Here is a 10,649-nt window from a genome sequence, read left to right as displayed (position 1 = left end):
TGCAGGGCTCAGCAGCCGGCATGCAATTCCCTGCCACAGGCCCGAGCCGGGGCAGACTCAGGCCTGGGCCAGCTGCTGTTTGCGGTCCAGACTTAGAGTGACGAGATAGCTAGTGTGAAAAACCAGGACGGGGGGGAGGGGGGAATAGGCCCCTATATAAGACAAAGCCCCAATTATCGGGACTGTCCCTATAAAAAGGGGACACTTGGTCACCCTGTCTGGGCGGGGCAGGCTCTGCCAGTAGCAAGGAGCTAAACACAGAGCCCGGCTATTCACCAGCGGCTTTAATGCCCCCCCGTTCCCTGCACACTCCCACGGGAGCAGGGGCAGGGAGCCTGGGCCGGGCCAGCGCAGCCCCTGTCTGCGCGCGACGTTCCCTGGGGAGAAGCGGCTCAAAGCGGGGTCGGGCAGCGCCGGGAGGCGGAGTCAGCCCGTCAGACGAGGGGGCGGGGTGCCGGGGGGGGGGGGGGGGGCGGATGCCGCGGGGCCATAGGGAGGGCTCAGCTCTCGGACAGTTACGCGAGACTTTGTGAGATTCGGGGACGGAACCAGGGCGCTGTTTCCCCATTGGTTGCTGTCTGCCCCGCGTGGTTGCTAGGAGACAAGTGTAAACAGAGCGGAAAGCTGCCGGAGGCGGCATGGCAACGAACTACAAAGCGGGGCAGGTGAGAGCCGGGGGGCGGAGACCGCCCTGGTACCCCCAATGACCCCGGCCCTACGCCCCCACGAGACCCCACCGACCCCGGCCCCACCCGCCTCGCTGACCCCTGTCCCCCCCGCGGACCCCACTGACCCCGGCCTTACCCCCCACGAGACCCCACCAACCCCGGCCCTACCTCCCCCCCCCCCAACAAGACCCCACCGACCCCCGTCCCTACTCCCCCGCGGTCCCCCACCAACCCCTGCCCCCAACCCCCGCAGGATCCCACCAACCCCAGTCCTACCCTGCCCGACCCCTCTTACATCCTCCATGGGTCCCACCATCCCAGGCCCTACCCCCCATGGTACTGCCCACCTCCCACGGGCCCCCCAGAGAACTCCCCCCCAACCTCCCAACACCCCCAGACCTCCCCACGGTTCTGCCCCCCAGCCCTACCTCTCCCAAACCACCCCCCATAGGCACCACCCTGGGGCCCCTAACCTGTCCCCAGCCCCCCCCCCAACACTGCCCTAGTCCAACCCCTCTAGGTCCCCCAACACTCCCCTCAGGCCTGACACTCCCTTAGGTCCCCCACCAACACCCCCCCATTCCAACCTCTCCCCCAATCCTCATGAGACAGATCCCTACACAGAACCCCCCAGACAAACAATCTCCTCCCCTGAGACTGCCTCCCACACAGCCCCACCCAACACCTTCAGCTTTTGCCCCCTCAGGCTGCCCCTTTTCGATGGCAGGTCCAGCCTGGGCCCTGCCACCACAGCTGTGGGGGGCTAATGGCCAGGGCTTCCCACCCATGCATGGCCGGGAATTCGGAATCATGCCCACCCCCTTTACAGCAGAGGAAACTGAGGCCCAGTGGGAGGCAACTTGTCCAAGGTCGCAGTGCAGGTGTATCTAGGGTCCCTGGCTCCAAGCTAACCCATGGCCCGCTCCCAGTCCGAGCTCCTTCCCCCAGGCCAGGCTGCCTGGCCACTGGGCCATGCTGGAAGCTCATGATCTTGGTGTTTCTGGGTTGCTTCACAGGGTCCAGGCGTAGCTTGCATGCATCCCAAGCAGGAATAGGGTTTTGTGAGCCCTCCTCACCGCTGCCCCCTGCTGTTAAGGGCACAAGAGTGTCAGTGCAACTGGATGGGCTGGAGAGATCTCTGACAGGGGAGGTGGTAGGTTTGGGAAATGGGCCATCCCAGACTATTTAAGCATACCCTGAATATCTGCAGTGGGCGTAGGGTGACCAGATATCCTGATTTTATAGGGACAGTCCTGATATTTGGGGCTTTTTTTTATATGGGCTCCTATTACCCCACACCCCCGTCCTGATTTTTCATACTTGCTATCTGGTCACCCTAAGTGGGCGGTGGAACTCTCTGGCTCTGCTGCCTCTGTTTAATGGTCTGCCCCCTCTCTCTTTTGCAGTATGAGGATGCCTTCATTGCACAGAATTTGCAAAACTGGACCCTGCCCAAGCTCTACAAGGAGGTAGGACGCCTCTGTCCTCACCCTGCATTGCCTGCACTCCCCTTTCATGGGGGCGCGTCCCAGAGCTCTCTGCAGGCCTCACTGTGCTGCATCTGTACCTCACCTGTGCAGGAAGGGTGGCTGCACCATCTCACAACACAGCGCGCACCCAGGAGCCTCTTAGCCCAACGGCCTCCTCTGCTGTTCTTCCTGGCTGCTCCCAGTCAGGAGTTGTTAGCCTCTAACATGAGTTGGAATCCAATGGAAGGGCGTGGCAATAAGATAGTGTCAATGGAGCCAGAGTAATCTGGAGACAGACCCTGCCTCCCACTTGCCTCTGTGCTGGGATCAGACCAGGGTGAGCCAGGCGGCCAGTTTGGGGACCTACAAGTTTGGATCACATGCAGTTGGGAAACCCTGTTTGCCCAGGCCCCAATGCTGAGAGCCAGGGTGATGGACTCCCGCTGCCCTCCTAGGCACTCCCTCATAGCCCAGCCCCAGAGTGGCTGTGTCCGTCCATTTCTGTTCTGCCTCCACGTCGGCAGTTTAACCCCTGTTTTTTTCCTTCTGCCCTCAGCACCCCTCTGCCCGGGAAGGCTACACCCAATTTATAGCCAATGACCGAGGACACCTGCTCCCCACTGTGCCACATTCAAAGGTGAGTGGGCTGCTTTGGCTCCTGTCTGCTAAGCAGTTTTCAGGGTTTGGAGTTGGGAGTCCAGTAAGTGGGCAAGTAACTATCTGCCTTGTCTCTGGTGCCCATCACCATGGTATCTAAGCCCTGCCAGGTACATCAGACCTGCACTGTGAAGGCTATAGGGAACTAAACTGAGCAGCAGTGTCCAAGCCCTGGGTGATCAGATGGTGACAACTCCTCTTCCTCATGTCCCCTTGTTGAATCACATTGAGAAGTTAACCCTGAAGGCCCCTGCCCATTAGCACTCAGTGCTGGTGCTGGCCCAGGGAGGGGTGTGATCACGAACAGGAGAGGATGTGCCCATGACCCCCCCACCAGAGAGGGTGCTGCATTTGGCCCTTCCTGGCCTGGGTTTGAGGGAGTTCGGCGTGGGGAAGTTATTTTCTAACCATGAGCTAGGAAACCAGCTGGCTTTATACAGGGCCCATCTTTCCCTGGGCACCCAACCCACTGTGCAGAGCCCTCTCCTGGTAACACTAGCTCTGCCTGGTGAGGTGAAAGCCCAGGCTGTGCCTCCCTTAGAGAGGGTGTAGCTAGCCAGGGCCAGCATTTAGTCAGCCCAGGAAGCTGGTGCGGAGGAGCCGGGGGCAGCAGCTGGATTCCTGGGTTGTTCCTGCCCCCCTCAGAACTAGAGTTAGGGAAGCTAAAATTGTGTGTGAACCTGGTTGTTGCTGGCTGGGTTTCCCTGCGGGGCAGGAAGCTTTGGGTAGTGGGGTCTCACTGCCAGCTGGCAGGGTTCAGCCCCCTTCAAACATGGCTGTAGCAGGCCTTTGATGCCAGTGCAGACAGGGCTGCTCTGTCTCGGAGAGTTCTCAGGGTTCTGCCGCCCAAGACCAAAGCCATCTCCCCCCTGCCCTGCAGGCTTCCCCCTGGGGCACATTTATGGGTACCTGGGAGATGCCACTGAAGATTCCCCCAGCCAAACTGAACCTGACCTCCCGCTCGGCTGCCGCAGCCTCGCGCCTCACCGACTGGATCCACAAGTCCACTGCACTGACCAGCGCCTGCAACGGCCTCCGCCCGCAGATCACTGGCAAGGTAGGGAACCCTGTGTGCAGGGGCCGCACCTTCCTACAGGGAGCAGACAGCACCTGTTTGCTGAGGCTTGGCTTGAACCCTTGCAGAGCAGAGTGGGGGGGCCCAGCCTGTGGGCCTCCTCAATGGGCACTAGGAAATGGCAAGTGTATATAACTGTTGGCACTAACCTGTGCCTGGCCTGACTGACACAAGGGTGTCTGGGTCTCTGAGCTGGGCAAGTGAGCAGAGAGAGGCTGTGCCCCAAAATACCAAGGCCAGGGTTTATAAAGCCAGCTGGGGGGTGTCCCAAGGGCAGATTTCAAGGACACTCTCCTAGCCTCTTGTCCATCCTTTCAGAGTGTATTTAATCTCCTGAACATGGCAGCCTGTGCCGTGCTGGGGAGGGGCTGACTCAGCTGCATGGCAAAGGCACCTCAATGGGCTGCCACACACCCCCCATCAGCAACCCACACACAAATAAAACCCTAATCTCTGTACTCAGCATAGCAGAGGCTAATGCTGAGGGTTCGTTCTCATCTCACATAGTAATGAGCTCTGGAAACTGACAGCCCCTGGTATTTGGGGAGGTGCTGGGGGTTTTTCTCTGCTGGCTTGCAGGGCTGCATCGGCCAGTGTGATGGGGCTGTTAGGTTCAGTATAGCATTGGTTGTGCACTCTGCCGTGGCAGCTTGGGGCGTGTGCCCATGCAGTGCTGCAGCTGTGCCAGCAGGGGGAGCTCACAAACCACAGCTCTCACTACTGCCAGTCTCCAGGTACTAAGTGGGAGCTGCCCAGAATGCAGAAATGCCCTTGCCCCAGCTGCTCCTGGTAGTGCTGAGTGGCATCTCTTTTCTTACCTGACAAACTCGCTCTTGCACAGAAGCCCATGCCCCAAGCATTTGACCTCTGCCCACATTGCCCTCCCAAGGGAGGAGCTGGGAACCCATAGACCTATGGTGGATGTAGGTCATGTTGGGCACACTACCCAGGGCAGGAAGAAGGGGCTCCTGGTAAGAGGTAGGCAGGTCAGGCCTGACAAGTTTCCCAGTGGCCAGAATCCCTTCTTGAACTCACAGGACACTGGCCAGCCCGTTTCTAAAGGGTTAACTTTGCAGCACTGACAGGAAGGTCTCCAATGCCACTGGGGTCAATGATGGGAGCAGACGGGCCCTGGCCCGGGGTGGTGCTTGAGCGGCACCAGTTCATCCTCAGGTGTCAGTGGAAATAGCCCGCTGCAGCAGCACTGCAGAAGGGAAGGAGTTACCACCCAGCCTGGGGATGGACCTACTAGGAATGTGGAGACCCAGGCAGGGGAAGAACTGCAGCAAACCCTCTCTGCATGGGGGCCCAGGTGCAGAGCCCAACTGGCAGTAAAGAGCTTGCCTATAGTGCCAGCTCTGCCCTTCACATTCCTCTCTCCCTCTGGCTTCGCAGTGCTCCTCCATGGCACTGATGGCCTCTGTGCAGCACCCCAGCAGGGTTCAAAGCACCAAGGGCAGGGTTCAGACCACCATTGCGCTTCTTCCTCCCTAAACAGCCTCGAGAGCCTGAATCACACACGCAGCCCACAAAGGAGCTTTCCAGTAAGAACAGCCGAGCATCTAGCAGAGGCTCCCAGGGCCCCAGGTCCTCAGCCAAAATGCCCCCTGAAGAGGAGGCTTATCACAAAGGATCCACCCCCTCCAAGGTCCCACTATCACGCCAGCCTGGCTGCATGGATGTTCGAATCAAAGGAGCTACCTCCCAAGAGATCTCAGGTTCGCGCAAGCCAGGTTCAAAGGAGGCTTGGCACAGAGGAAGCATATCATCTGAGGTCCCATTGTCACGCCAGCCCGGCTGCATGGATGTTCGAATCAAAGAGATCTCCTCACCCAAAGTCCCAGCTTCCAACCGACCTCCTTCAAGGGAAGCTAATCCCAGGCGAGCCATCTCCGCCGAAGTCCCAGCTGCAAGTCGACCTGGGTCAATGGAGGCTAAAGCCAAAGGAGTCAGCTCGCCTGAGCTCATGGTTTCAGGTTGTCCTGGGTCAATGGAGGCCAATCCCAGGGGAGCCATCTCACTTGAGGCCTTGGCATCAGGCCGCCCTGGTTCAAAGGCTAGCAAAGCAGCTGAGACCCAGAAGAGGATGTCAAGGAGGGCAGCAGAAGGGAACGGGAGCATGTCACCCAAGATGGAAGGGTCAGCAAGACCCCAGTCCTGCCCTGAAGAAAGATTTGAGCAAACATTCAACTGAAGGTCAAAGCAAATTCTATGCCCGAGACACGAACGCTAATGAGATCAAGGACAAACATCTTGCTCAGCATTTCAAGCCTTCTGGCCCTATACTTTCTTCAGTTCTAGTCACCTTCATCCCCAGGCTGGAGGTGTTTCCTTTCCCTCCATCTAGATGTAAATCTCAACTTTTAATCCTGTTTGTGAGCTAGTTTCTTTGCGAGTAGGAACTTCCCCCCCGGATAAGAGTGAGCCCAACCGACCCAGCAGTGACACAATCGACTTCCCAGCCTGTTGAGCCCCAAGGTCGGGGCTCTCAGACCAAGACGCTGCCTCACAGGGACATTCACCCATATGCACAAATTGCTTTTCAACCTGAGCGTAGGAACAAAACCAGACAGGGCTGATGCCCAGGTTGGCAAGAGGGTGGTTGGTTCTGAAGGAGCCCAAGTGATGCTGATGATTTGACAGTACCATGTGGCCAGCGTGTGTGTTCATGGTAATCAACACAAAAATAAAACTAAAAAAAACAAAAAAACAAAAAAAATCTCCCACCAGTTTTCATTTACCATCATTAGCATCAGTGGCGGGCCATGGGCTGACACTCACTGTCCACTCCCACAAGCGTTAGCACCGAGGGCCATGGGCCAGCACACAACCTTCACTCCCACAAGCATTAATGCCAAGGGCCTTGAGCCGGCACTCACCCTCCATCCACCATGGCTCCTGACAGCATGCTTGGTGCTGCAGCATCAGATCATGCTAGAACACAGTATGCTGGGCCTCTTGCTCTCCATGAGTCACGTCTATGTTCTAATTGCAGGGGGGCTACAATCTTCTCCATTTCAGGCTGATTAGCTGCAGCCCTGGGGCTCCTGGTGAGATGCCCTTGCAGCCCTCAGCCACTCACCGAGTTTGATATGTTGAGCGCTTTCCTGCAGGGTTGGCTCTTCTTCTAGCACAGCTAAGAGCTTCACTCACCCCAGTAACAACAGCCAATGGGGAGCAGTCTAGAGTCATGGAGCAAACACAAAGCCAGTCGCCAGGGGGGCTCTGTGCAGTTCTAACTCCGTCCCAAGGGGATGCAGGCTGCAGTGCCTCAGTATTGCACCATCTCTAGCATCACGTTTTCAGGCTGGCTCTTGTCTGCCCAGCATGGGGGAGGGGGAGCCAGGCCTAGCACACTCAGCGCTGGCAGAAGAATCATCTTTGCGATGCCTGGGGGATGCTTTCACTGCACTGTAGGTCCCCTGTGCTTGTCTAAAATGCAGTGATGAGCAGGGGGTAGGGGGGGGCCTGGCAGGGGCTAGGGAACCCAACACCTCTCAGCAGCTGGTTTGAACCCAGTCCAGGATCGGAGTGAGCCAGAGAGGGGATGCAGTGCACAGAACAGCTATCAGATTGTGGGAGCAGGGGGCATTCTGCAGTTCCTAACAGGCATCATCGAGCTCCCTAACAGCAGCCCCAGAGAGGCCCCAGCTTGAATGGAGATGGAGGCTGGGTGGAGCTCTCCAGGGCAAGGCCTGTGGGCCAAGGGAAGCAGGTCAGGCAGCACCTTTATTAGCATTAATTTGCATTACAGAAAAATAACTTAAGAAGAGTCAGGCTGGAGGGCAACAGGCCTCAGCTGTAACATGCGTCACCTGGCCAAAGCCCTTAGCGCACCTGATCCTGTCTGGCCCCACCTACAGCGAGGCTATGGCACACGCTCCCAGCTAGACAATGCCACCACCGGGGCCCAGCATTAGGCTCCTCCATGCTCATCCTGCCCTCCCACTCTGACTCACCTCCCTTTGCTGGTCCCAGCCTGAAGAAGTTTGATCAGCAGCAGCTGAGGAGCATGGGTGCACAAGGGCACACAGGACTGGATCCTCCCAATCCCACCCTGGTATGCCTTCCATCAACAGTGCCTCCTAGCGAGCCCAGAATAACCTGCAGGAACTTAACCAGTTGGCCAGTGACATCCACCCCACTCTCTTAAGATGGGATGCAAGCCTAGGTTCAGATTTTACAAGGCAGGTTTCAAATGGACAGAAAAATTGTAGGCAAAACACCAGAAAGGGCATGATGGAAACATGGCTGCCCTGCTTTCTGCAACTGTAAAACCAGTGCCTGCCTCTGCTGCTTCTCCCCCAGAGTTACCAGGTCCTGGGCTGCCCTGATTCCCCAGAACTCAGAGCATGGCTTCCCATCGCCCTGTCTGTATTGAAGCCAACTCGGTGCCGGGAGCGTTTGTGAGAGGGTAATTAGGCATGGCAAAGTCCAAACTTAACAGTTGGCATGTGCCAAACAACAACTGATTAGAAATCGAGGACTCCAATTGAAAGTCATTTTGGCAACTGCAGAATATAATTGGTTTAAGAGCTGAAATACAACAATTTTCACTCTTTGGGAGAAGGTAACTCCTGCTGAGCTGCCATCAGTGGATGGCTGCAGAATAGTGATCTACAAAGGGGGTGGGATTAAGTCTGTGTCCCCATCCTCCCCCCACAACACACACACTTTCTGATGGGGAGGGGAGGGCTGGAGGTTTTTTGTAAGGTATTTGTCCCCGCTTGATTTTTGAATTTGGAGATACAGGTCTTCTCTGGGCTTGGAGACCTCTGTGGTGACTGAAGAACCAGTGAGGATGACAACATCGCAGAAGTGAAAGCTGAACACCTGGAAGGGGGAAGGGTTTATTCAGACGGTTACACTCCTGTGTTTGCTTTTGCTGTTTTGTGTTTTGCAATTTTGTAATTGTAAACTGGGAATCATCAAGCAGGTGTTTCCAGTGGGATCCCGCAGGGACTGGTTCTCCGCCCTATGCTATTTAACATTTGTTTCAATAACCTTGAAGAAAACATCAAATCATCACTGATAAAGTTTGCAGATGATACAAAAATCGGGGGAGTGGTAAGTAATGAAGATGACAGGTCACTGACACAGCAATCTGGATACTTGGTAAATCAGGCGGAAGCAAACAATATGCATTTTAACATGGCTAAATGTAAACGTATACATCTAAGAACAATGAATGTCAGTCATACATGCACAACGGGGGACTCTTCCTGGGAAGCATTGACTGTGAAAAAGATTGGAGGATCATGGTGGATAATCAGCTGAATCTCTGGATGCATAAACCGGAATCTCGAGTAGAAGCAGAGGGGTTATTTTACTTCTGTACTTGGCACTGCTGGAATCCCGTGTCCAGTTCTGAAGTCCAGAATTCAAGAAGGATATTGATAAATTGGGGGAGGGTTTAGAAAGCCATGAGAACGATTAAAGGATTAGAAAACATACCTTACAGTGATTGACCACCTTGAGTCTATCTACTTAGCTTAACAAAAAGATGGTTAAGGGGTGATTTGATCAAAGTCTGTAAGTATCTACATGGGGAACAAATATTTAATAATGAGCTCTTCAGTCTATCAGAGAAAAGTATAACACAATCCAGTGGATGGAAGTCGAAGCTAGAAAAATTCAGACTGAAAATAAAGTGTATATTTTTAACTGTGAGAGTAATTAACCATTGGAACAATTTACCAAGGGTCAGAGTGGATTCTCCCCCGTGGACAATTTTCTAAAAGCTCTGCTCTTATTAATTATTTTGAGGCGTTTCTCTCCTGTGTTATCCAAGGGGTCAGACAAGATGATTGCAGTGGTCCCTTCTGGTCTTGGAATTTATGAACCTAATGTCAGTGACTAACCTTTTGGATAAAGGAAGTCTTTGCCAAAGACTCCACCCCTTCCCTTTTAACTAGGGCTTTTAGTGCTCCCTTCATAGATATCCTGAGACCCCCAGACAGACATCCCCCAGCAAAACCAGGACAAGCAGACTGGACACTGCTAATATTTCTAAAAGCAAAAAACCCTTTCAGCCCCTGCCAGGCCCCCGATCCAGCACAGACACGGTGCCCACACCCCATCTTGTACAAATGCTTTTCAGGGCACTTTAAGCACACTCTCCTCTGTCCATGGTCACCACTTGCACCAGGCCCTGACCTTACCACTGGGGCCTCCGGATCAGGCCATGCTTCTGTTCAGTCACTACCCACCTGGCTCACTTGGGGAGGGAATTACCAGTGAAAGACTAAAGCCGGTAGCCACCAAAAGGCAGCGCTGTTTGCTGGCTCCATGACATTGGAAGGGAAGGAGGATTATCTCTCTGCCTCCTCTGGGAGAGGTGCCCATGCACCATTGCCTCCCTGGGTCTGCACCTTCACTGACAGTTATAGGGCACTCCCCCCACACTGCTCTGCCACCAGCACTGGCTAGAGTGGTTATAGCCTCATGCATCTTAACCCCATGACAACCCAGTGGTAAATGCATCTGCAGGTAGTGCACACAAGGGCCTAGAGCTGTCCGGGGAGTTATAACCTCACTGTTACTCTGAGGCCAAACCCCCACTAGGCATTGGACACCAAAGCACCCAGAGCTGAAGCATTGTGTGGGGCAGTGTGGGAGGAACCTTGTGCTGCTATTGCTGGCCCTGGAGCCATTTTGGAGACAGCGGAATTCATGTTTCAGGACAGTCCATGCTGGCTCCACAGCATCAACAGGAGGGGGAGGAAAACCCCTCCTGCAGACAGTAGAGTCAACAGCTCCAACTGCTCCATAGAAGAGGCA

This window comes from Emys orbicularis, chromosome 20 (assembly GCF_028017835.1).
Source record: "Emys orbicularis isolate rEmyOrb1 chromosome 20, rEmyOrb1.hap1, whole genome shotgun sequence".
NCBI lineage: Eukaryota > Metazoa > Chordata > Testudines > Emydidae > Emys > Emys orbicularis.
Note: the sequence above shows the minus strand (reverse complement) of the source record.